We start from the raw sequence: 25,781 nt of genomic DNA, 5'->3' as shown, positions 1-25,781 counted from the left end.
TTTTTGTCCGTTTGAATCAAATTCCCACCTGGAATCTGAGAGCAATCTACTGCACTGTGTGGGTTCATAATGCCCAAAGCCATGAAGTAAATCCTATGGGGAAGCATTGATTAGGACACATTAGGGATTATTTAGGGGGTGTTTCTATGTATTATGTGCTTGCACAACCTTCATTTTCATGGCTATTGTTCAATATGTGACCAAGCAACTATTTAGAAATGACATTTCAGGGGCTGGCAGTGGGCTAAGTTGCTGCTCAGGACACCTACATCCTATATTTACATGCTGGGTTGAGTCCCCAGCTGCCCTGCTTCTGACCCAGCTTCCTGCTAATGTGCCTAGGAAGGCAGTGGAAGAAGGCTCAGGTACTTGGGTCCCTGCCATCCATGTAGGAGAGCAGGATGGAGTTCCTAGCTTTGGCCTGGTCTGTCCTAGCTCTTGTGGTCTCTCAGGAAGTGAACTAGCAGATGGAACATCTTTTTCTCCCTTCTCTGTTGTTCTGTCTTTCAGGTACATTTTTTTTTAAGGAAAAGTACAGGCCGGCACCACGGCTCACTAGGCTAATCCTCCGCCTGCATTGCTGGCATCCCTGGTTCTAGTCCCAGCTGGGGTGCCAGATTCTGTCCCGGTTGCTCCTCTTCCAGTCCAGCTCTCTGCTCTCTGCTGTGGCCCGGGATTGCAGTGGAGGATGGCCCAAGTGCTTGGGCCCTGCACCCCCATGGGAGACAGGAGGAAGCACCTGGCTCCTGGCTCCTGGCTTCGGATCAGCGCGGTGCGCTGGCTGTAGCAGCCATTTGGGGAGTGAACCAACGGAAGGAAGACCTTTTTCTCTGTCTCTCTCTCACTGTCTAACTCTGCCTGTCAAAAAAAAAGTGCAATTTGTAATACTTGGATTATGATCCTTTGTCCTTCTTTTAGTGGTAGAAGTCAAATTCTGCAGGATTTGAAAGATTAATTTTAAAAAAATCTCTCATGAGCATCACAGGTATCACTCCTTACTGATTTAGTCTCTTTTTTTGAAGGCAGGAAGAAATTTGTTACCATTTTTCCTCTTTTTTGATGAAAAGCAGCTGATGAAATCATATTCGCACATGCTCTCAGGTGTACCTAACTTGACATGAGATCAAATTGAAGGCCCTAAAGACCACATTTACAAATGGCATCCTGCTGGCAGCTCCTGAAGCCTGGTGGCTTTTCCTAATCTTTATGGGAAAAGGTTCCATCCATTGGGATAATTGCAGCTTTTTAACACATTTCACTATAATTAGTGAATCTTCATGTCAATGTTTTCTAGTGTATTCCCCGATAGAATTGGAGGCTGTTTTAGTTCTCCCCATGACCCGTCAAAGATAAAGAATTTGTTTACTGTAAATTGCACACCACTCACTCCTATATGCCATCTGCCACACTTAACTGCACAGTGCTACAATTTTCTAATATTAGCTCTTTGAACTTAAGTAGTCAGAAGTGTTAATCATGCTAAGAGAATATTTACCTCATCAACTTTTTATTTCTTGGAGCTTTTCAGTTTCATATATTGAGATGGCACTGTATTTCTGTCAAATAGTGCACAAGCAAGTCAGGCTCAGAAATTTTCCTAGGTGGCTATCTGATAGGGTTGGGAAGCATCCAGCCCGTGGCCATCAAAGCCCACAAAATCATCTGGTGTGGCCCTGCCAAGGTAGATGCAGGTGGGAATCAGAATTCATTCTATAAAGGAATTTATAGCAAACACCTATAGCAGGCTAATTCTGAAGCTGATAATTTTGTATGGCCTGTGAATGACGTTATAAATATCCAAATGGCCTTTGTCAGGAAAAAAGGTCCCCCACCCCTGAGAGAGGTATGCTTCCATATTCAGAAAGGAATTTGTATTTTTAACATTGGCATTGTGACCCAGATGTACATCTGTGACATTTGCCTCTGTAGGTGTCTCACCTCCTGTCTACCGTTGTCTTTTTTATGGACATTCAGGTAACAGTGAAGTCTGTCTACCACATTCATGGCTTCTCACAGTTTTCATTATTCCAGGCAGCTCTCCTTCGCTACCATATTGGAACGAGTCATAAACAAGGCTATTTTAAGATGCTGAGCCAATAGACCTTGAATGTTATGTATCTATGAAACAAGACTTTCTTTCAAAAGGAATTGAAGAAATTTGTCTGTCAATGAGAACTCTAGACAGATGCTAGAAGCTTTCATTGGTTAGAAGTGCTCAGAGCCCCTTGTACTGTCACACTGACCTTGGGTGAAGAATCTGCTGCTCTTATGGAGTTAGAACAACTAATTTTTCCTTATAAAAATTAAATAAGGTTAAACAAGACAGCAATGGCAATAAAGCCTCTAGCTCACTACCCTGTTGCAAAGCACTGCAACCATTGTACCTTGAAAGTTTTGTGTTTTCATTGGGGGTAATCTTAGAGGACACTGCTTGGTGGAGGCCAGCCAGCTGGCTGGACTTGAAGGGCAGGTTGAATCCTTTTTTCAACATCTAATATTTATGTTCTCAGATATATCTCCCAACATTTGAGGATATTGATGTTACGACTTTGTTTTGTTATCTCTGAGTCATTGCCCTGCCAGGGCCTTCATTGAACTTGCTGTGATGAAAGAGCATCGTAGATAGTCTGTGCTGGAGAGGACAAGCTGTAAACTCTTCCTTTGAAATTTATCTTCTGTATTTTGATATTTTTGTTACCAAATGTCCCCTGTGCTCACAAGCTTGAGGATAAAATGAAATTTCATTTGTATTTATGACCAAATTTCAACAACTTGAAGCCCTCAGCCAGTTTACTAGCTAGTTCTAACACTCTCTGGGTATGCTTATGCATAATCATGAGTCAGTTCTTTTAGAAGAAAGAGAAATTCAGAGCTTTTGTATGAATTCACTGAAGCTAACACCTGTGTAGACAACTTTACCTACTGTTTGCAGTCGGGTGTCTCCTGGCTGATTGGGGTCCACTCTCCTTCAGTCACTGAGAACAGCCTCAGAGCCCCCAGAGACTGAGAGATAGGAATTTAGTTAACTTTCTGTCCTTCTGGATCCTTGCACCTTCCTTGATGTCACCACGGAACCAACCATTTATGTGGATGTCTCATCCAGCCGTGAGGTTTCCACTTGGTGAGGAGACTTCTTTCCTTAGTATCACTCTCAGATGAGAGAAATGCACAGCAAAACATCATGGTCTCACTTTTTAACCAGTTGTGATGATTTCACTCTCACCATGCTGTCTTAGGCAGTTTGGGCTGGTTCAACAAAGACTATAGACAGAGGGAGCTTATGAGCAACAGGAGCTTATTTCCCACAATGCTGGAGTCTGAACGTCCAAGATCAGGATGCCAGCAGGGCTGCATTTTGGTGAGGGCCCTCTTGTAGGTTGCAGACTGCCAACTTCTCATTGTATCTTCAAGTTATAGAAAGAGGGCGAGAGGGCTCTCTGGAGTCTCTTTTATAAGGGTACTAATCTCATTCATTAGGTTTCTATCCTCATGACCTAACTACCTCCCAAAGACCACACCTCCTAAATACCATTGCACTAAAGGTTCAGATAAATGCTAAAGCACAGGAAACTGTAAGGTGCGTGTTTAGCGTCTGATTTCTGATAAGGGTAGCACAGATGAATTTCCAAAGGAGGTCAGTCTTGAGGATAATATATATATTTATTATATATATTAATATATAATATATATTATATATAATATATAAATATAATTATATAATATATAATATATAATATAATATAATAATTATATATATTAATAAAAAATTAATAGGTAGGGAGAGGGAAGGCAAAAGATGAAAGTCAGGCCAATCAAGGGCTTTATATGCCATACTGAGGAGTCTGTATTTTAACCCGATTGGTTACAAGAAACTTCTGAAGAATATTCATCAAGGCACAGATATGATCATATTGGCATTTTAGAATGATTATTTTGACATTCATATGGGGAGCACATTTGCAGATAGAAACACTGCAGAGGAGCAAATCAATTTAGACATTGTTACACTGGCTTAGACAAGAGGTGGAGGCATCTCTGCCTCACTATAAGCATACTGACTGAAGGGACTTCCTGGATTTTAAAGGTGAAATCAATGAAATTGGTAAAAGATGGAGAGAAGTAAGATTCAAGAATGACTCCAAGGCTTGTGGTTGGGTGGACTGTCATCAAACAAGGGCCAGAGAAAGAACACAGGAGTGTGGAGTGAGTTCAGGTTTTGGCATGATTAGACTTAATCATCTTTGGGTCATTGATGCAGATATGTAGATATGGAAAATCACCCTTTTTAGCCTCTTATTTTTTTGGTCAGCATTTTTTTCCTTTTCCTTCCTGTGATTCATTCTGACGTCCACATGCTACAGGAATAGATTGCAAGGTGTTTGGGGTTCTGTACTAGGCACATGTTCCACATTGGCCTGATTATACACCCAAAGGTAGATCTTTGTGTACACTTGCTTCATGTTGAGTAAGATGTGAACTTGTAAGGTCCATGCCTTTATTTGAAAGTCAACTATTTCAATGGTTCTGTGTCATGAAATTGTTTTTAAATAGATTTGCTTTTCCTTTCCCCTCTCTCTTAGAAGTATGTTTGATTGTTTAGAAATCATGCATAGCATTTTCAGAACTCCTATTCAGCTTGCCTTATATTTTCTGCATCTGTTTTACCTGGAAATTGTAAATTCATATGACAGCAAAATAGTTTTATTCCTGGTTGCTACTTGTAGAACTTGGTTCTATTATATTTATTCAGCATGAATTAAGAATAGGACTTCAATAAAAGATTTTATGCACTTAAATGATTTTTTTTCTTTTCACTTCATGTTCATCCCTTACTCCTTGCTATTCAATTTAACCTCTTTAACAATTGCAACTTTAAGTTTAGTGGTAACCTACGTCTACTCCTTCCTTGTGTTATGATGACTATTGTGTATAGATTTATTTTTTAAATCATTTATTTGAAAGGCAGAAAAAAAGTATGTGTGAGGGAGGGAAAGTGAGAGAAGAGAAATACATCTTCCATTCACTGGTTCATTCCCCAGATGCCTGCAGCATAGGGATGGGGAGCCTACATGTCAAAGCAAAGAGTCTGGACTTCAGTCTGGGTCTCCCACATGAGTGGCAGCGACCCAAGTACTTGAGCCATCACTTGCTGCCTTCCAGGGTACACATTAGTAGGAAGCTAGAATTGGAATAGAGATAAGACTTGAATTCAGGCCTCCAGCATAGAATGGGGGTATCACAAGCAATATTGTAACAGCTGAACTGAAAGCCTAACCTCAAATTTATTTTTAAATATTTATTATCTTTTTATAAACAGTGAATGTAAGTAGACATAGAGAAATAATTTTAATAGAAAAATGAAATGCAATGCCTCAGTTTTGACTTTTGAAACATAAAACATGTCATAGTTCATAGAAAGTTAAAACTGAAGGGGATTGTTAAATACAAATTTCTTTATTTATAGATGAGAGAATTATGGAAGTCAAACTTCCTCCATAAGACCCAAGGACTATTTTATCTTAATTTACCATCTTATCTTGTATTAACTATCTCTGTTTCTTTTTAAAGATCTATTTATTTGAAAGAGATTCCATCTGCTGGTTCACTCCACAAATGGCTAGGCCAGGAGTCAGGGACTCCACCCAGGTCTCCTATGTGGGTAGTAGGAACCCAAATATGTGGACCATCATTTGCCACCTCCTAGCCCCCATGAGCAGGAAGCTATATCGAAAGTTAAGGGTATCCCAGGACTTGAACCAGGCTCTCTGGTAAGAGATGTGGGTGTCCCAAGTGACAGCTTTACCCATTGTGCTACAATGTCCACCCTAATTCTTTCAGTGCCTCTTTGCAGATTGTGCTAAATGTACAAGTGGTCAGTATATGTAATACACTGTTCTCAAGAAGTATCCATCATCAATACTTGTCTTGGGCATAACTATAGCATTAAACTGCACTTTTTTTATTCTTCTCATGCCATAAAAACCTTAAAAAGATCCAATTATTTTTTGAATATTGGTGTCTTAGTCTGTTTTATGTTGCTAGAACAAGATACTTGGAACTGGGTAATTTTATAATAAACAGAAATTTATTTCTCACAGTTCTGGAATGCAGAGGCCCAAGATCGAGGGAGCATTCTCTATTAAGGGCCTTTTTGCTGTGTCATCTATGGCAAAAGGACAAAAGGAGCTGGGAACAGAGAGAGAGAACCAGCAGCCTGAGTCCTTTTATTTATTTGCCTAAGTCCTTTTCTGTTGGCATTAATCAGTTCACGAGGGTGGACACTCATGAACTAAATACCTCCAATTAAGCCCTACTGTTAAATTGGGGCTTCAGTTTCAGATTCATTTTTTTGAAGTTAAGCAAGTTGTCTCTATGATCTAAGTCTTTTATCTAGACATTTATTTATATTTTAACATTTTCTTCATCTAGGTGTTAATCTTCTAGTAGACTCTTCAGGTTGTGAATGGAAAAGTTTTGGGGTTACCTTTCAAAATACTATTGCTAATATAGTAAACTGCTTTGTGTTTTGATCTGTATACCCTACTAAACAACTCACTCTCTTATGCTTTAAAATTGATACTCTTGGGGCCGGCGCCATGGCTCACTTGGTTAATCCTCTGCCTGCGGTGCCAGCATCCCATATGGGCGCCAGGTTCTAGTCCCGGTTGCTCCTCTTCCATTCCAACTCTCTGCTGTGGCCCGGGAGGGCAGTGGAGGTGGGCCCCTGCACCCACATGGGAGACCAGGAAGAAGCACCTGGGTCCTGGCTTCGGATCAGCGCTGGCCGTAGTAGCCATTTGGGGGCTGAACCAACGGAAGGAAGACCTTTCTCTCTGTCTCTCTCTCTCACTATCTATATCTCTACCTGTCAAATAAATAAATAATAATAAAAATTTAAAAAATGAAATCTTTAAAAAAATTGATACTTTTTTGAATTTTCTAGATAGGTAATCATGTTGTTTTGAAAAAGGTAATTTTAGAATTTTCTTGACAGCTTGAACTTCTAATACAGTGTTGTATGTGAGTGGTCATAGGCATACTTTCCTTTTTCCCTGTTTCTACTGTTTCATATACAGTATAATCTCTGAGGTTCTATTTGATACTCCTTGTCACATAAAATAACATCTTCATTTTTCTAAGATTACAACAAATATATTTTATCAATGGTTGGAACAAGTATTGAATTTTATTATATGCTTTTGCAACACTCCGTCCTAAAAGACTCCAGACACCCTGTTGAGTCTTACGGTAACTGTTTTGATTTTTTTTCTTTTTAAGATTTATTTATTTATTTGAAAGTCAGAGTTTCACAGAGAGAAGAGAGGCAGAGAGAGAGAGAGAGAGAGAGAGAGAGATCTTCCATCCAAAGGTTTACCCCCAATTGGCCGCAACGGCCGGAGCTGCACCAATCCAAAGCCAGGAGCCAGGAGCTTCTTCCAGGTCTCCCACATGGATGCAGGGGCCCAATGACTTAGGCCATCTTCTACTGCTTTCCCAGGCCACAGCAGAGAGCTGGATCGGAAGAGGAGAAGCTGGGACTCAAACTGGCACCCATATTGGATGCCAGCACTTCAGGCTAGGGCATTAACCTACTGCACCACAGCACTGGCTCCTTGATTTTCTTTTTAAACCAAGAATGAGTTAAGGAGATGGTATGGAATGCTAAGCCTCCACCTGAAGTGCCAGAATCCCACATGGGTGCTGTTAAGAATCGCACCTGCTCCACTTCCGATCCAGCTCCCTGCTAATGCTCATGGGAAAGCAGCAGAAGATGGCCCACATGTTTGGGACTCTGCACCCACAAGGAAGACCGAGAGGAAGCTCCTGGCTTCAGCCTGGCCTGGCCTAGCCATTGCAGCCATTTGAGAAATAAAACAATAGATGGAATTCCTTTATCTCAAAGCCATATATGTCTTTTTCCTCATGGCCACTGTGATCCATTAAACCACAATTTCATACTCAGAGTGATGCAACAGCATGCTAATCACCCCCTCCCTAATTCCTTCTTCACAAAGCATTCTGTAAAAACAATTGGATCACATCACCTTGATGCATGGAAACTTCAGTGGCTTCTGAAGTTATTTAGAATGAAATTGTTCCTCTTGAGTATAGCTTGGAAGTCCATTACTGCTGCTTGATTGTCATTGTTTTTTTTTTTTTTTTCTTTTTTTCTCTTTGATCATGTTCTCTTCTGACCCAGGACCTTAACCGACTTGTTTCTTTCTGGAAATTTCTCAGACGTTTGAGCCTCTGATGTCCTGCAAGTCTTGGTTCAAAAGTCATCCTTGCAGAACATTTCACATGGCCCATCTGTCCCTGCTTTTAGATGTTACAGTACTTCTACCTCAAGTGTTCTTCCTTGATCACGTACTTACTTCCTGTATCAAAACCTGTGTCCTCAGACTCGAATAAAATTGCTGTGAGATCTTACTATTTTATATCTGGCTTTAGAATGATAAGTAGTATTGATCTTCAAATAGAGACCAAAAACTCCCAGGGGAACATAAACACTGGCAGTTTTGAGAGAAATCTGATTCCAGTCCAGCATCTATTATGTACTCTTTCCCAAAGTTGATCTGCTTGAGAATCCATCATTCCAATGCTTTTCCAATTCCCCTTTAATGATAGGCTCTGCTGTAAGTGGTATAGAGACTATTTTCTCCTTATCTCCGTAGCACACCACTCTAAAGTGTCAAAACTTGGGGTCACTAAAGATTCAACTGGAAATGTTAGTAATCAAATTCAGAAAGTGAAATGCTCTAATGTCTAGGTACCCAAGTAGTCTTGAAATTCATGCTGTTTCTAGTTAATTGCAATTGGTCTTTTCTTATAGTGAAATCAAGTAAAAATGATATGTATTTTTTTTGTATATAACTCAGCTTAAAGAATTGAGTATTCTTGTTAAACAAACTTTCTCTTCACCTCTGCTCTATGACCTGTGCAGCTATGCATTGGGTTTACATTATTAAAACCAAATCAATACCAAAAAGAACACCTGAAGTTGAAAGCAAATGGAAGGTAGTAGATTTCAAAGTAGATTAGGTTGGTTTTGTAAGAAGTATGTAGCTAACTTCTTTATCTTATAACTTTTATTTTTGCAATGTTACTTGCTGGATGTATGTGGTAAACCACACATCCAATTAGGATGGGAAGTTGGACTCAATTCTGGAGTCCAAGGATAGTATGTGTCCCAAACACACACTAAATAGGAGAAGGGAAACAAGTCGTTAGTTTAGAAGGCAGACTTGAATAGGAACAGTAAAACAAAGCTTGTGCAAAAAATTTCTACATTCTCAGATACTCAGAAATACATCACTTCATTGTATTATAATCAACTTAGTATCTGTCTCAAGCCCATTCTGTCTAAAGAGGAACTTTAGTGAAATGAGTCAATGATACATACAGCATTTCCAGTAGAGCCCTAGAACAGCGACATTGAGATTTGAGTGTTGACCCCATGACGTTTTCCTCAGACCTGGTTTGAGTTTTCTTTTCCTTAGGCCAGGGAATGAAGGGACTTGAAGAAGGAGGAAACTTCTCAGAGCAGGGTAGAGACCTGGGACTTAAAGTTCTTACAATTTGATTTTCTACTACAAAGAGATTTTGAATTCCCTGAGCACACACTTTGTGCAAAGTGGATTCCTGAATGGATTCTCTCCTGTGACTGATTTGTCTCCTTAATGAATATATAATACTTTGATGCTGGGTCAGAGCTCTGGTATGCTCATTCAGAACACAGCTACACTGAGGACTTATCACAATTAGCCTGTTGAAAGGGTTATATTCGTGATCTCGAGCTGACAACCAACTCTGTATAGGTTAAAAGTAGCTGTGCCTTGCCTGTGTAGATTACCAGGAAAAGCCAGATTTCTCATATTCTTTTTGACCTTCCCTTTCTACTCCTGGCTTCCCCAAGTATCTGTGAAAACCTCTCTGCTGCTTTTCTTTCCACAGTTTGGAAGAGACAAAGACTGAAGACTTAGCACAGCATGGCGGGGTGGGAACTGTTCCCATCTCTCAATCCCTTGGGGACAGGATTTGAAATTTTCTTCAAATATCAGTATGTTTTGTCTGTGCCTTAAATAGCCCTTGACTTTTTTTTTATACTTCAGTTAAACAGTCTATTGCTCCCACCAACATTTTCTAATTGGTTTCTTTTCTTTTTTCTTTCTTTCTTTCTTTTTATTTAGTGAATATAAATTTCCAAAGTACAGCTTATGGATTACAAAGGCTTCCCCACCCAACTTCCCCCCACCTGCAACCCTCCCCTTTCCCACTCGCTCTCCTCTTCCATTCACATCAAGATTCATTTTCAATTCTCTTTATATATAGAAAATCAGTTTAGTATATATATAGATTTCAACAGTTTGCCCTCCCATAGCAACACAAAGTGAAAAAAATACTGTTGGAGTACTAGTTATAGCATCAAATAACAGTGTACATCACATTAATGGCCGAGATTCTGCAAGATATTTTTTTTAAAAAAAGATTATTTTTCTATGCAATTTCCAATTTAAAAACCAAGGGGTTTTTTTTTTTTTCATTTTCAATTATCTTTATATACAGAAGATCGCTTCAGTATATACTAAGTAAAGATTTCATCAGTTTGCACCCACACATAACCACAAAGTGTAAGAATACTGTTTCAGTACTAGCTATATCATTACTTCACCTTCGACAACCTATTAAGGACAGATCCCACATGGGACATAAGTACACAGTGACTCCTGATGTTGTTTTAACAATTTAACACTCTTGTTTATGGCGTCAGTAATCTCCCTAGGCTCTAGTCATGAGTTGCCAAGGCTATGGAAGCCTTTAGGGTTCGCCGTCTTCGATCCCATTCTGACAAGGCCATAGTCAAAGTGGAAGTTCTCTCCTCCCTTCAGAGAAAGGCACCTCCTACTTTGGCCCCGTTCTTTCCACTGGGATCACACTCAATGAGATCCTTCATTTAGGTCTTCTTCTTCATCATCTTTTTTTTTTTTTTTTTTTCCCCACCGTGTCTTGGCTTTCCATGCCTAAAATACTCTCATAGGCTCTTCAGCCAGATCCAATTGCCTTAAGGGCTGATTCTGAGGCCAAAGTGCTATTTAGGACATCTGTCATTCTATGAGTGTGCTGTGTCTCCCCCTTCCCATGTTGGATCCTTCTCTCCCTTTTTTTTTTATCAGTTAGTATTAGCAGACATTAATCTTGCTTGTGTGATCCCTTTGACTCTTAGGCCTATCAGTATGATCAGTTGTGAACCGAACTTGATCACCTGGGCTGGTGAGATGGCATTGGTACGTGCCACCTTGATGGGATTGTATTGGAATCCCCTGGCACTTTTCTAACTCCATCATTTGGGGCAAATCCAATTGAGCATGTCCCCTATTATACATCTCCTCCCTCTCCTTTTCTCATTCTTATATTTAACTGGGATCACTTTTCAGTTAAGATTTAGACACCTCAGAATAATTGTGTGTTAATTGCAGAGTTTACAAAAAAAATTACTAAAATGGATAAAGTGTTACATTGTACATCAACAGTCAGCACCATAGCTGATCAAGTCACTATTTCTCATAGTGTCCATTACACTTCCACAGGTTACCCTTTGGTGCTCAGTTAGTTGTTGCCGATCAGGGGAAACAAATGATATTTGTTTCTTTGGGACTGGCTTAATTCACTCAGCATGATGCTTTCCAGATTGCTCCATCTTGTTGCAAATGACTGGGTTTCATTGTTTTTGACTGCTGTATAGTATTCCATAGAGTACATGTCCCATAGTTTCTTTATCCAGTCTACTGTTGATGGGCATTTGTGTTGGTTTCAGGTCTTAGCTATTGTGAATTGAGCTGCAATAAACATTAATGTGCAGATGGCTTTTTTGTTTGCCAATTTAATTTCTTTTGGGTAAATTCCAAGGAGTGGGATGGCTGGGTTGAATGGTAGGGTTATGTTCAGGTTTCTGAGGAATCTCCAGACTGACTTCCATAGTGGGTTAACCAGTTTGCATTCCCACCAACAGTGGGTTAGTGTCCCTTTTTCCCCACATCCTTTCCAGCATCTATTTTTGGTTGATTTCTGAATGTGGGCCATTCTCACCGGGGTGAGGTGAAACCTCATTGTGGTTTTGATTTGCATTTCCCTGATTGCTAGTGATCTTGAACATTTTTTCATGTGTCTGTTGGCCATTTGGATTTCCTCTTTGGAAAGATGTCTGTTGAGGTCTTTGGCCCATCTCTTAAGTGGATTGTTTGTTTTGATGTTGTGGAGTTTCTTGATTTCTTTGTAGATTCTGGTTATCAACCCTTTATCTGTAGCATAGTTTGCAAGTATTTTTTCCCATTCTGTCGGATTCCTATTCACTTTCCTGACTGTTTCTTTTGCAGTACAGAAACTTCTCAATTTGATGCAATCCCAATAGTTAATTTTGGCTTTGACTGCCTGTGCTCCTGGGGTATTTTCCAAGAAGTCTTTACCTGTGCCTATATCTTGCAGGGTTTCTCCAATGCTCTCTAATAATTTGATGGTGTCTGGTCGTAGATTTAAGTTTTTGATCCATGTTGAGTGAATTTTTGTGTAAGGTGAAAGGTAGGGATCTTGCTTCATGATTCTACACGTGGAAATCCAATTTTCCCAGCACCATTTATTGAATAGACTATCCTTACTCCAGGGATTGGTTTTAGATCCTTGATCAAATATGAGTTGGCTGTAGATGTTTGGGTTGATTTCTGGTATTTCTATTCTGTTCCATTGTACTATCCATCTGTTTCTGTACCAGTACCATGCTGTTTTGATAACAACTGCCCTGTAGTATGTCCTGAAATCTGGTATTGTGATGCCTCTGGCTTTGTAGCTATTCGAGGTCTCCTGTGTCTCCATATGAATTTCAGCATCATTTTTTCCAGATCTGAGAAGAATGTCTTTGGTATTTTGATTGGTATTGCATTGAATGTATAAATTGCTTTTGGGAGAATGGACATTTTGATGATGTTGATTCTTCCAATCCATGAGAATGGAAGATTCCTCCATTTTTTGTCATCCTCTTCTATTTCTTTCTTTAAGGTTTTGTAATTTTCATCGTAGAGATCTTTAATGTCCTTGGTTAAGTTTATTCCAAGGTATTTGATTGTTTTTGTAGCTATTGAGAATGGGATTGAACTTAGAAGTTCTTTCTCAGCTGTGGCATTGTCTGTGTATACAAAGGCTGTTGATTTTTTGTGCATTGATTTTATATCCTGCTACTTTGCCAAACTCTTCGATGAGTTCCAGTAGTCTCTTAGTAGAGTTCTTTGGGTCCCCTAAATAAAGAATCATATCATCTGCAAAGAGGGATAGTTTGAGTTCTTCCTTCCCAATTTGTATCCCTTTAATTTCTTTTTCTTGCCTAATAGCTCTGGCTAAGACTTCCAGAACTATATTGAATAGCAGTGGTGAGAGTGGGCATCCCTGTCTGGTACCAGATCTCAGTGGAAATGCTTCCTACTTTTCCCCGTTCAATAGGATACTGGCCGTAGGTTTTTCATAAATTGCTTTGATTGTATTGAGGAATGTTCCTTTTATACCCAGTTTGCTTAGGGTTTTCATCATGAAAGGGTGTTGTATTTTATCAAATGCTTTCTCTGCGTCTATTGAGAGAATCATATGGTTTTTCTTCTGCAGTCTGTTAATGTGGTGTATCACGTTGATTGTTTTGCGAACATTGAACCATCCCTGCATACCAGGGATAAATCCCACTTGGTCTGGGTGGATGATCTTTCTAATGTGATGTTGCATTCTATTGGCCAGAATTTTATTGAGGATTTTTGCATCTATGTTCATCAGGGATATTGGTCTGTAATTCTCTTCAATGCTGCATCTTTTTCCGGCTTAGGAATTAAGGTGATGCTGGCTTCATAGAAAGAGTTTGGGATTATTCCCTCTTTTTCGATTGTTTTGAATAGTTTGAGAAGAATTGGAGTTAGTTCTTCTTTAAATGTCTGGTAGAATTCAGCCGTGAATCCATCTGGTCCTGGGCTTTTCTTTGTTGGGAGGGCCTTTATCACTGTTTCAATTTCTGTCTCAGTTATGGGTTTGTTTAGGTTTTCTATGTCTTCCTGGTTCAATTTAGGTAGGTTGTATGTGTCCAGGAATCTATCCATTTCTGATAGATTTCCCTGTTTGCTGGCATACAAGTCCTTGTAGTAATTTCTGATGATTCTTTTTATTTCTGTGGTGTCTGTTGTTACGTTTCCCTTTTCATCTCTGATCCTATTGATTTGGGTCTTTTCTCTTCTTTTTTCAGTTAGTTGGGCCAATGGGGTGTCAATTTTGTTTATTTTTTCAAAAAACCAGCTCCTCGTTTGGCTAATTTCTTGTAATGTTTTTTTGGATTCAATCCTGTTGATTTCTTCTCTGATTTTAATTATTTCTCTTCTCCTACTAGCTTTGGGTCTGGTTTGCTGCTGATTTTCTAGATCCTTGAGATGACTTGAAAGTTCATCTATTTGGTGCCTTTCCAATTTCTTGGTGTAGGCATCTATTGATATAAATTTTCCTCTTAACACTGCTTTTGCTGTATCCCATAGGTTTTGGTATGATGTGCTTTTATCCTCATTTACTTCCAGAAAATTTTTGATTTCTCTTTTAATTTCTTCTATGACCCATTGTTCATTCAGGAGCATGTTGTTCAGTCTCCATGTGTTTGTATGTGCTCTAGGGATTCCCGAGTTGCTAATTTCCAACTTCATTTCTTTATGGTCTGAGAAGCTGCATGGTATGATTCTAATTCTTTTGAATTTGCTGAGACTTGCTTTATGGCCTAGCATGTGGTCAATCCTAGAGAAGGTTCCATGTACTGCTGAGAAGAATGTAAGATCTTTCTGTGTAGGATAAAAAGTTCTGTAGATATCTGTTAGGTCCATTTGAGCTATAGTGTCATTTAAATCTACTGTCTCCTTGTTGGTCTTCTGTCCTGATGATCTGTCTATCTCTGAGAGTGGAGTATTGAAGTCCCCCAGTACTATTGTATTGGGGTCTAAGTCTCCCTTTAAGTCCCTTAACAAGTCTTTTAAATAAACCAGTGCCCTGTAATTAGGTGCATATACATTGATAATCGTTATATCTTCCTGTTGAATGGATCCCTTAATCATTAAATAGTGCCCCTCTTTGTCTCTCCTGACAGTTTTTGTGGTAAAGTTTATGTTGTCCGATATTAAGATGGCTACTCCCGCTCTTTTTTCATTTCTGTAGGCATGGTATATCTTTTTCCAGCCTCTCACTTTCAGTCTGTGTGCATCTTTGTTAGAAAGATGTGTTTCTTGTAAGCAGCAGATAGATGGGTTTTGTTCCTTAACCCAATCAGCCAATTGGTGTCTTTTAACTGGATTGTTCAGGCCTTTAACATTTAATGTGACTATCGATAAGTAGTAACTTTGCCCTATCAGTTTTGGGTTTCCTGTGATCTTTTGCTGTGAGGTTTCCTTCCTTTACCTTCTTTCATATTGGTGACCGCATTTCTGTGTTTCTGCGTGTATCACATCTTTAAGCATCTTTTGCAGGGCTGGACGAGTGGCGACAAATTCTTTCAATTTCTGTTTGCTGTGAAAGGTCTTTCTTTCACCTTCATTCACAAATGAGAGCTTTGCAGGATATAATATTCTGGGCTGGCAGTTTTCTCTCTTAGTACCTGGGCTATATCTCGCCATTCCCTCCTCGCTTGTAAGGTTTCTGATGTGAAGTCAGCTGTGAGTCTAATTGGGGATCCTCTGAGAGTGGTCTGATGTTTCTCTCTTGCACATTTTAGGATCTTTTCTTTATGTTTCACTGTGGTGAGTTTGATTACGACGTGTCGTGGTGAGGATCTCTTTTGGTCATATTTATTAGGGGTTCTATGAGCTTCCTGTACTAAGATGTCTCTGTCCTTCTCCAAACCTGGGAAATTTTCTGCTAGTATCTCACTAAAAAGGCCTTCTAATCCTTTCTCCCTCTCCATGCCTTCAGGAACTCCTAGGACCCGAATGTTCAGTTTTTTAATAGTATCCTGTAGATTCCCGTCAATATTTTTTAGATTTCTAATTTCCTCTTCTTTTCTTTGGTTTGCCTGTTTCCTTTCCTGTTCTCTGTCTTCTAATTCCGATATTCTCTCTTCTGCTTCACCCATTCTGTTTTTGAGGCTCTCTAATGTGTTTGTCATTTGATCTATTGAATTCTTCATTTCATTATGGTTTCTCGTCACTATCACTGTTTCTTGTTCTACTAGTTGTTTCATTTCATTTTGATTCCTCCTTAATATTTCATTTTCGTTAGAGAGATTTTCTATCTTGTCCATTAAGGATTTCTGTAGTTCAAGAATTTGTTTTTGAGAGCTTCTTAATGATCTTACCAATTTTTTGAGATCCGCTTCTTGCATTTCTCCTATCTCATCATCTTCATAATCTTGAATTGGGGTATCTTTTTCATTTGGGGGCATTATAGTGTCTTCCTTGCTCTTGTTACCTTGGTTTCTACATTTGTTTGGCATCTTGGAGAGTGCAGAGAGAGGCTAGTGTCCCAGCTGGTTCCCCCCCCCCCCTTTTTTTTTCTTCCAGTCAGCCTGGTGTAGTTCCCCCTCCCCCCAGCGTGAGCTTGGACCAAGGTCTAACCTTTGCGGCCAATGTCTCGGGTTACCTTTCCTTCCAGCGCAGGGGCTCAAAATCTGTGGGTGGGCTTCTGTAGCTGGGTTCGCTATTTTCCCAACTCTAATGGCCCCCGTGTCCGTGGCGCGGCTCAGTGCGGGTCGGGTCGGCGCAGCGCCGCTGGGCGCTGCTAGGTGCAGCTCAGCGCGGCTCCGTGCGGCTCGGCAGGGCTCCGCGCGGCGCGGCAGTGGGCCACCTTACTCTCCCCGTAGGTCCTCCGTGTCACATCCACTAGATCCGGAAGAGTTTCCTCTGCAGTTTTTTCCTCTGAGTCTCTTCTTAAGGGTGCAGTAACTCTACCCTTGTTAAATTTCTTTTCTCAAAGAGGGAGGAGATGAACAATTTGGAACATGCTCAATCGGACTGGCCGCAAATGGTGGAGTTAGAAATGTGCCAGGGGATTCCAACGCAATCCCATCAAGATGGCATGTACCAATGCCATCGCACTAGTCCAAGTGATCAATTTCAGCTCACAATTGATAGCTCTGATAGGTCTAAGAGTCAAAGAGATCACACAAACAAGACAAGTATCTGCTAATACTAACTGATACAATCAAAAAGGGAGAAAAAGATCCAATATGGGAAGCGGGATACACAGCAGACTCATAGAATGGCAGATGTCCTAAACAACACTCTGGCCTCAGAATCAGCCCTCAAGGCATTCGGATCTGGCAGAAGAGCCCATGAGAGTATAGCAGGCATGGAAAGCCAAGATATCATGAAAAAAAAAAAGACCTAAATGAGTGATCTCTGTGAGTGAGATCCCAGTGGAAAGAACGGGGCCATCAAAGAAGGAGGTACCCTTCTCTGAAGGGAGGAGAGAACTTCCACTTTGACTATGACCCTATCGGAATTAGATCAAAGTCAGCGAACTCTAAAGGCTTCCATAGCCCTGGCAACTTATGACTAGAGCCTAGGGAGATTACTGACGCCATGAACAGGAGTGTCAAATTGTTAAATCAGCAACAGGAGTCACTGTGTACTTACACCCCATGTGGGATCTGTCCCTAATGTGTCGTCTAAAGCCAAGTGATGCTATAACTAGTACTGAAACAGTATTTTTATACTTTGCATTTCTGTGTGGGCACAAACTGATGAGGTCTTTACTAATTATATACTGAATTGATCTTCTGTATATAAAGAGAATTGGAAATGAAAAAAAAACAACCTGGTGTTAAAAAGGAAATGGCATAGAAAATTAATTAATTTGAAAAAAAATTATGTAGGATCTCTGTCTTTAATGTGCTGTACATTGCTATTTAATGCTATAATTAGTAATCCAATGGTAGTTTTTTCACTTTATGTTGCTATATGGGCAAAATGTTGAAATCTTTACCTAATATATACTAAACTGATCTTCTGTATATAAAGAGAATTGAAAATGAATCTTTACATGAATGGAAGGGGAAAGGGAGCGGGAAAGGGGAGGATTGCGGGCGGGAGGGAAGTTATGGGAGGGGGGAAGCCATTGTAACCCATAAGCTATACTTTGGAAATTTATATTCATTAAATAAAAGTTAAAAAAAAAATTTCTTTTCCCAAACTGTTGTGTGCGCCCTCACTCTTCCGCCATCTTGGCTCCGCCCCTTCTAATTGTTTTATATGATGTGAGTTGTCTGTTCCTCGACAGACTAGATTTTAAAAGAAATTGTGAATGTGTCTATCTGTGTTGGAAGGTGGGGGAATCTAGAATCTCTGTCAATTTCTATTAATTGAAAATAGATGGAGTTATTTTAGTTATTGTCTAATTAGATTTTTAAGTTCCCTAAATAGGACCATGATTGCTCAATACTTTGTAAATGTTTATGGAATGAATAAGGCCTTCAAATCACAATCTGTGTACTGTAGAAGAGGGAGCAGAACACATCAGTTCTTTCATTTCATCTTACTGAGAATGATTTCTATCCTCTCTCAACCCTATTGAACATGCAACAAGCCATCTCCTGACCACTTTTCCACTCACTCATAATCTGTGATAATTCTTGTAGGCACCTTATATATCTCTCATTTCTCCTAATTTCCCCCACTCAACAGGAATTATGTTCTTCTCTCCCATGTCCAGGCATCTATCCCATGTCACTCCTGTTGTTACTCATGGGACTGAAATTATCTCTGTCTCCCTCATCCCTAAACCAGGGTATATTTTCTTAAGTTACAGCAATGTAATTAATCTTCAACTATTAAATAACAGTAATAACTTGCGAGATGGACAGTTGAGACTGTCTGTCTGCTGGTTCACTCCTCAGATGGCCATATTGGCCAGCTCTAGGTCAGGCCAAAGCTAAAAGCTTTGTCCAGATCTCCCATATGAGTAGCAGGGGCCCAAGCACTTGGGTCATCTTCTGCTTTTTCCAGGCCCATTAACAGGGAGGTGGATTGGAAGTGGAGCGGCTGGGACTCATCGGCATCCATAGGGATGTTGGTGTCATAGGGGTGGCTTTACCCACTACACCACAATTCTGGCCAGTATCAGGGTTTTAACTACAAGTTCTTTTTATTTAATAGAGGGCTTCTGATGTTATGAGGGAGCTTGGTAATTTGTACCTTTCAAATAATTCATCCATTTCATCTGAGTTGTTAAATTTGTTGTTTTCTCTCTGTACCATGGCTTGGAATCTCTATCAAGATTGTTAGCTCAGGTAGCAATGGGGCTCCAACCCTCATTCATTTTTTTTTCTCTCTCTCAAGGATCATTGCCTTTTCTTACTTGATATCCAATGCCTTGAAAATCCTTTTGGTGGTTTTACACAAAAGGAAAATCTAGTCCTTTTTCCTCCACTTTGTATAAAAGCAGAAGTCTCTAGCCAGGCAATTTAAATCTAGGGATGAAATTTTCCTAGAAGTTAGCTTGTGTCAGTCCATCTTCATGAACATGAATAAGCTTCTGGTTACCTTGAAACATCATGAATTCTCTGTATTATATTCATATTAGGGAAATTAATCTAGATTTGGTTGGGGAGCTTTTCCTCACTTAATTAAGAAGATACTGAGCCTCTCTATCTCATCTATCTTCACTGTTGCTAGCATGCCTCCTTTCCAAAGCTACATCCTCTGTTCTAAGAGGGAGCCTGTGCATCAACAGTGTCCCAGGAATTGTCCTAATATTAAAACACCAACAACGAAAGTGGCCAGCTTTATTGATCTGAATTATCTCTTATTCTGGGTAAGAGCAACAGTGAGATGGTTTTGGATAAATCACAGGTGTCAGGGCTGGCATTTGGCACAGTGGTTAGGGTGCTTCTTAAGAAGCTGCTTCTGGGTTTGAGTCCCACCTGCACTCCTAATTCTAACTTTCTGATACTGCACACCCTGTGAGGCAGCAAGTTATGGCTCAAGTACTTGGGCCCCTGCCACGCTCAAGAGAGACCTGGATGGAGTTCCTGGATTCTGGCTTTGGCCTGGCCTAGCCCCAACTGTTGCAGGCTTTTGGGAGTGAATCAAAGGATTGGAGATCTGTCTCTCTGTGCCTCAAATAGTTAAACAAAATATTTTAAAAAGCTTGTGTCTCCATCAAAGAAGGAGGTACCTTTCTCTGCAGGGGAGAGAGAACTTCTACTTTGATTATGGTCCTATCTAAATAACGTCAGAGTTTGTGGATTCAAGAGGCTTCCATAGCCTTGGCAGCTCATGGCAAGAGCCTCAGGTGATCACTGACATCATAAATAAGAATGTCAATTGTTAAATCAACAACAGGAGTCACTGTGCACTTGCTCCCCATGTAGAACCTCTGTCCTTAATGTGTTGTACTATGAAAATTAACAGTAAAACTAGTCTTCAAGCAGTACTTTATACTTTGTGTGTAGGTGCAAACTGTTGAAATCTTTACGCAGAATAGAGTTGATCTTATGTATATAAAGATAATTAAAAGTGAATCTTAATGAAGAATTGGATGGGAGAGGGAGTAGGAAGTGGGATGGTTTGGGGGTGGGAAGGCGGGTATGGGGGGAAGAACTGCTATAATCCAAAAGTTGTACTTATGAAATTTATATTTATTAAGTAAAAGTTCTCTATAAAAAAAGCTTATGTCCAAGAATAACAAATAGCCACAGCACTGGTTGTATTACAACTCAGAGGGATAATTCCTTATAGTTACTCTAAGAATGTTAGCTTTATAGAAGTGAGATTCTTTTTCTTGTTTGCTTAGAATTGTTTATAGTAATGCAATAGTTGAAAGCTGTCCCCAAATCAAGTTATTTTAATGGTACACATATGCAATAGTTAGTAAACACCCTATGCCACTTGGGTAGACTATGAAGAAATCGAAAGTATTTTTGTACAACCTCATATTAAAAAGGCTGTATACTAACCACCCTTTATCTCTATGAGCTACTGGAGCTTTTCTATTACACATAGCATATTTTAAAATTTAATTCCTTAAGTGTTTGTATTTTAAATATATAGATGCCTACTACTTAACAATTACATAATTTAAACTTAAATCATTAATTTTTAGAAAAGACTTACTTATTTAGTTGAAAGGTAGAGTTACAGAGAAGCAGAGAGAGAGAGAGATCAATTTATCGATCTTCCATCTGCTGGTTCACTCCCCAAATGGCTGCAAGGGTCAGAGCTGGGCTGATCCAAAGCCAGGAGCTTCTTCCAGGTCTACTTTGTAGGTGCAGGGGCCCAAGGATTTGGGTTATCTTCTACTGCTTTCCCAGGCCATAGTATAGACCTGGATCAGAAGATGAACAGCTGGGACTCAAACCAGCGCCCACATAGGATTCCGGCACTGCAGGCAGCAGCTTTACTTGCTACACCACAGCCCTGGCTCCAACTCATTAGTTTTAAAGTTTGAACTTATCAAATATTTTTACCAAAGAATTGCTTGAAGGCAGAGTTAGCAGAAGGAACGAGAGCTCAAACTGCTGGTTTACTCCCCAAATGGCTACAAGCAGGAAACTAGAGCTCCATCTGGGACTTCCAGGTGGGTACAGGGGCACCTAGGCCATCTTCTGTTTTCCCAAATTATCAGGGTGATGGATTGGAAATAGAGCAGCCAGAACTCAAACTGGCACCACAACACTGGGCCTCTACCCAATGTATTTTAAAGATATGTTTTTGCTCTATTAATTTTATCCTCTTAAAATGAATATTGAGGGGACCTGTGCTGTGGCTTAGCAGGTAAAGCTGCTGCCTGCACTGCTGGCATCCCATATGGGTGCTGGTTCAAGTCCAAGCTGCTCCACTTCCCATCCAGCTCTCTGCTATGGCCTGGGAAAGCAGTGCAAGATGACCCAAGTCCTTGGGCCCCTGCACCTGTGAAGGAAACCCAGAAGAAGCTCCTGGCTCCTGACTTCAAATCGGGGCAGCTCTGGCCATTTGCAGCCAATTGGGAAGTGAACCAGTGGATGAAAACCTCTCTCAGCCTCTGCCTATCTGTAATTCTGTCTTTCAAATAAATAAATAAAAAATCTTTTATAAAGATGAATATTGAGAAACAAATGTATTCATAATAAACAAGAGTATATTAGTAAAAATTAGTGTGGTGACAATATTTTTCTCTGATGCTTGTATAGTGTTACAACTATTTATGTGCCATGTCCTGTTACAAGGAGCAGTTTGTATTTATTTTAATTGAACATTTCCAAGCTTTAGGTCGTAAAGTTAATTAAGTCTGAAGTCTTAAAGTTAATTAAGGGTCTTAGAATACAATTTGAGTTGACATTAAAGAAAAATAGGTCTACTTAATACTAAGCACTTGTACTTCAAATTTTACACAGATAATGCAAATAAGGTAACTGTCAGTTCAGGTAATTTGTGGCATTGCTTGAAGTTTATAGAAAGAAGGTTTAAAGGTATTATTTTAACTCAGTATAATTTTATATACATGTTTACATCTCCAAGATTATAGTATAATTATCTATAAGATAAATATAATCTTCCAGTTGTTTAGGTTCTCTGCAAGAATATAAATAAAAGTCATGCATGAACTAAATGTCTATAATTTTCCCACACTTCAGTAATATTTAATTTGATCAAGTAATAAAAAATTCTGGGGCCTGAGTAGTGTGTGTTAAGCCATCACCTGCGACACTGCATTGCATATGAGAGAGATTCTGGTTGCTCTGCTTCTGATTCAGCTCCCCGCTAACGCAACTGGGAAAGCAATGAAAGATGGTCCAAGTGCCTGGGCCCCTACCACCCATGTAGGAGACTAGATAGAGCTCTTGGCTTCAATCTGGAGCAAAAGCAGTTGCAACCATCTGGGGTGTGAACCAGCAGATGGAAGATCTGTTTCTTCCTGTGGTTGCTCTGCCTTTTAAATAAGTAAATCATTTTAAAAAATTCTTAAAACAATGGTAAAATCCCAAAGCAGAAAGGTTTAAGGGTGACCTGGTACCTTATTGTTCCTTTAGTTCTTCTTTTCATTAATCATGGTGACCAAGACACCATCATTAACTGAAATTCAGTTGTTCCCTCTTTGACGACTTCCCTTTCTGAAAGGGACATGTAATTACTTTTAGAACCAACTATGGAAAACCTTCCAGGAACACAATTAATGTGGGGATTATAATATCTATTTAGGCATTTACTTTTCCAATGATCTATCTCTTTGCAAAATATGTAAAGTGCCTGCCATATTATTGGGAAATTTTAAATGAATTTTAACTAATTTAGGCAACTCTGAGATCTCCATATTTGCATAGAGTTTTTAAGCTTGGTATATTTCTCAAACCAACACTTTTTTTTTTTTGCAGATTTCTTATTGTTCTTTAAGATTTATGTTGGAAATATTCTGATTTAGCCTGAATCTCATCCAAAGTAGCTCTTTGATTAGTTTTTCATGAAGCTTCAAATTTCAGAATTTAGTCCATAAAAAAATAGCAACTAAAATTCTCTTATTATATTTGTATCTTTGATACCAGAATGTTATACAAATAACTGATGCTGCCAGACTTGATAACTTATTACCATCTCGCCAAAATTTTATGTACATATTCATATTTTAATTTATAGGAAAATAACATGGAATCTTTACTTTAAGCAAAGCAAGATTTGTTTCACCTAACCTTTCTTTTGAAATTATCTCATATTCAGAAAACCTGTAAATATTATAAAAATTCTCCATATAATCTTCACAAAGATGCTGCAAAAGTTAACATTTTAATCTTATGTGCTTTATTATTTTCCTCATATAAAGACATATATAAGTATTAAGGGTCTTCAAGAAGTTTATGGAAAATATATATTATGAAAAACTATACATGGATTTTAAAAGTTCTTGCACAAAAATATTCTTAATTCATTTTCTTAGAACTTTCTGGAATACCTTTATTATATATACTGTAAGAGCATATTTTTCTTCATTACTTAAACCAAAGAAAAAAATCACAGCAGATTGAATGCGGGCAAAAGCAAGTATAAAAATATGCTTATCGGGGCCAGCGCTGTGGTGCACTAGGTTAATCCTCTGCCTGCAGTGCCAGCATCCCATATGGGCACTGGGTTCTGTCCCGGTTGCTAGTCTTCCAGTCCAGCTCTCTGCTGTGGCCCAGGAAGGCACTGGAGGATGGCCCAAGTGTGTGGGCCCCTGCACCCACAGGGGAGACCAGGAAGAAGCACCTGGCTCCCGGCTTCGGGTCGGCGCAGCGCCAGCTATAGTGGCTGTGTGGGGAGTGAACCAACAGAAAGAAGACCTTTCTCTCTGTCTCTCTCTCACTGTCTGTAACTCTACTTGTCAAATAAAAAATTAAAAAAAAATCTTAAAAAATATCTTTTATTAACTTGTTAAAGGGTTTTTCCAAAAGACAAAACAATGCCACTCTTTTCACTAAACATATTTTGGTTTGTAAAATTTTATTTTTCATAAATATGGTACTTATATTAACATTAAAATAGAACAATTGCTTTAATAAAATATAATATATTCAAAATTGGTGGATATGACCCCATAACAAGGCTGTCCGTGTCTGCAACATTTAAATTTACTTATTTGGAAAGTAGATTGGTAGAGGCAGAGAGATCTTCCATCCACTGGTGCACTCACCAAATGCCTGCAAAAGCTGAGGCTGGCCCATGCTGAAGCCAGGTCTCCCATAAAGGTGGCAGTAGCTCAAGTACTTGACCATCATATGCTACTTCGCAGGCACATTAGCAGGGAGCTGGGTCAGGAGCTGAGTAGTTGAGACTTGACCTGCAACTAGATGTTGATATGGAGGACCCCTGTTGGGAGTTTCCAGAGGGCCCCAGACACCCAGCCTAGTGGTCCAGAACATTAGCAATCTGATGACTATGCTGTGTTCTGCAACTGCAAGTTCCTCCTGGCCACTGCTGACTGTTTCCTGCTTCTCGCTAGGCACAGCCCACCCTCGACCTATTTTAGCATACTCTGAACTTGCCTATGTAACATGAGCACCATGTTAGGCCACTGTTGATTGGTTCTTGGCCAAATCAATCACATGTAGGCTCTGCTGACTCCCTGATTGGTTCATGTAGAATATTATTAGCATCCACCTCAATCAATCAAGTGAACTTCCTCCTTAAGAAACCCATAAAAATCCAAGTCAGGCAGTCCAGAGCAGCAGGCCCTTTTGGGGGGCAGTTCTTCCAGCTACTAGAGAGCTTTCTTTACTCCTTCCCTTCCCTTTCTCCTTCCTTTCCCCCTTCCCTTCCCTTCTCCCTCCCTCCCTCCCTCCCTCCCTCCCTCCCTCCCTCCCTCTCTCTCTCTCTCTCTCTCTCTCTTTCATTTATTTGAAATGCAGAATTGCAGAGAGAGAGAGAGATCAATCTTCCATCTGCTGGCTCACTCCCCAAATGGCTGCAATGGCCAGAGATGAGCCAATCTGATGCCAGGTCTCCCATGCAGGTGCAGGGGCCCAAGCACTTGGGCCATTCTCTACTGCTTTTCCAGGCTATAGTAGATAGCTGGATTGGAAGTGGAGCAGCCAGGACTCAAAGTGGTGCCCATATGGGATGCCAGCATTGCAGGCCAATGCTTAACCTACTACACCACAGCATTGGCCCCTTTGCTTCTTTCAATGAACCTTTGTCACATGGCTCACTCCTCCTTGTCCACGTGCCTCATTCTTCATGGTCACGAGACACAGACCTGGCAGAGAAGAGAAGCACTAACACAGAAGATTGTATTCCTCGATGGACCTGGCAGAGAAGATGCAACCCAACAGGGGAGGAGAGGCT

The sequence above is a fragment of the Lepus europaeus genome, chromosome 20, assembly GCF_033115175.1.
Source record: "Lepus europaeus isolate LE1 chromosome 20, mLepTim1.pri, whole genome shotgun sequence".
Taxonomy (NCBI): Eukaryota; Metazoa; Chordata; class Mammalia; order Lagomorpha; family Leporidae; genus Lepus; species Lepus europaeus.
The sequence above is the reverse complement of the archived record's forward strand: the minus strand, read 5'-3'. Positions refer to the sequence as shown.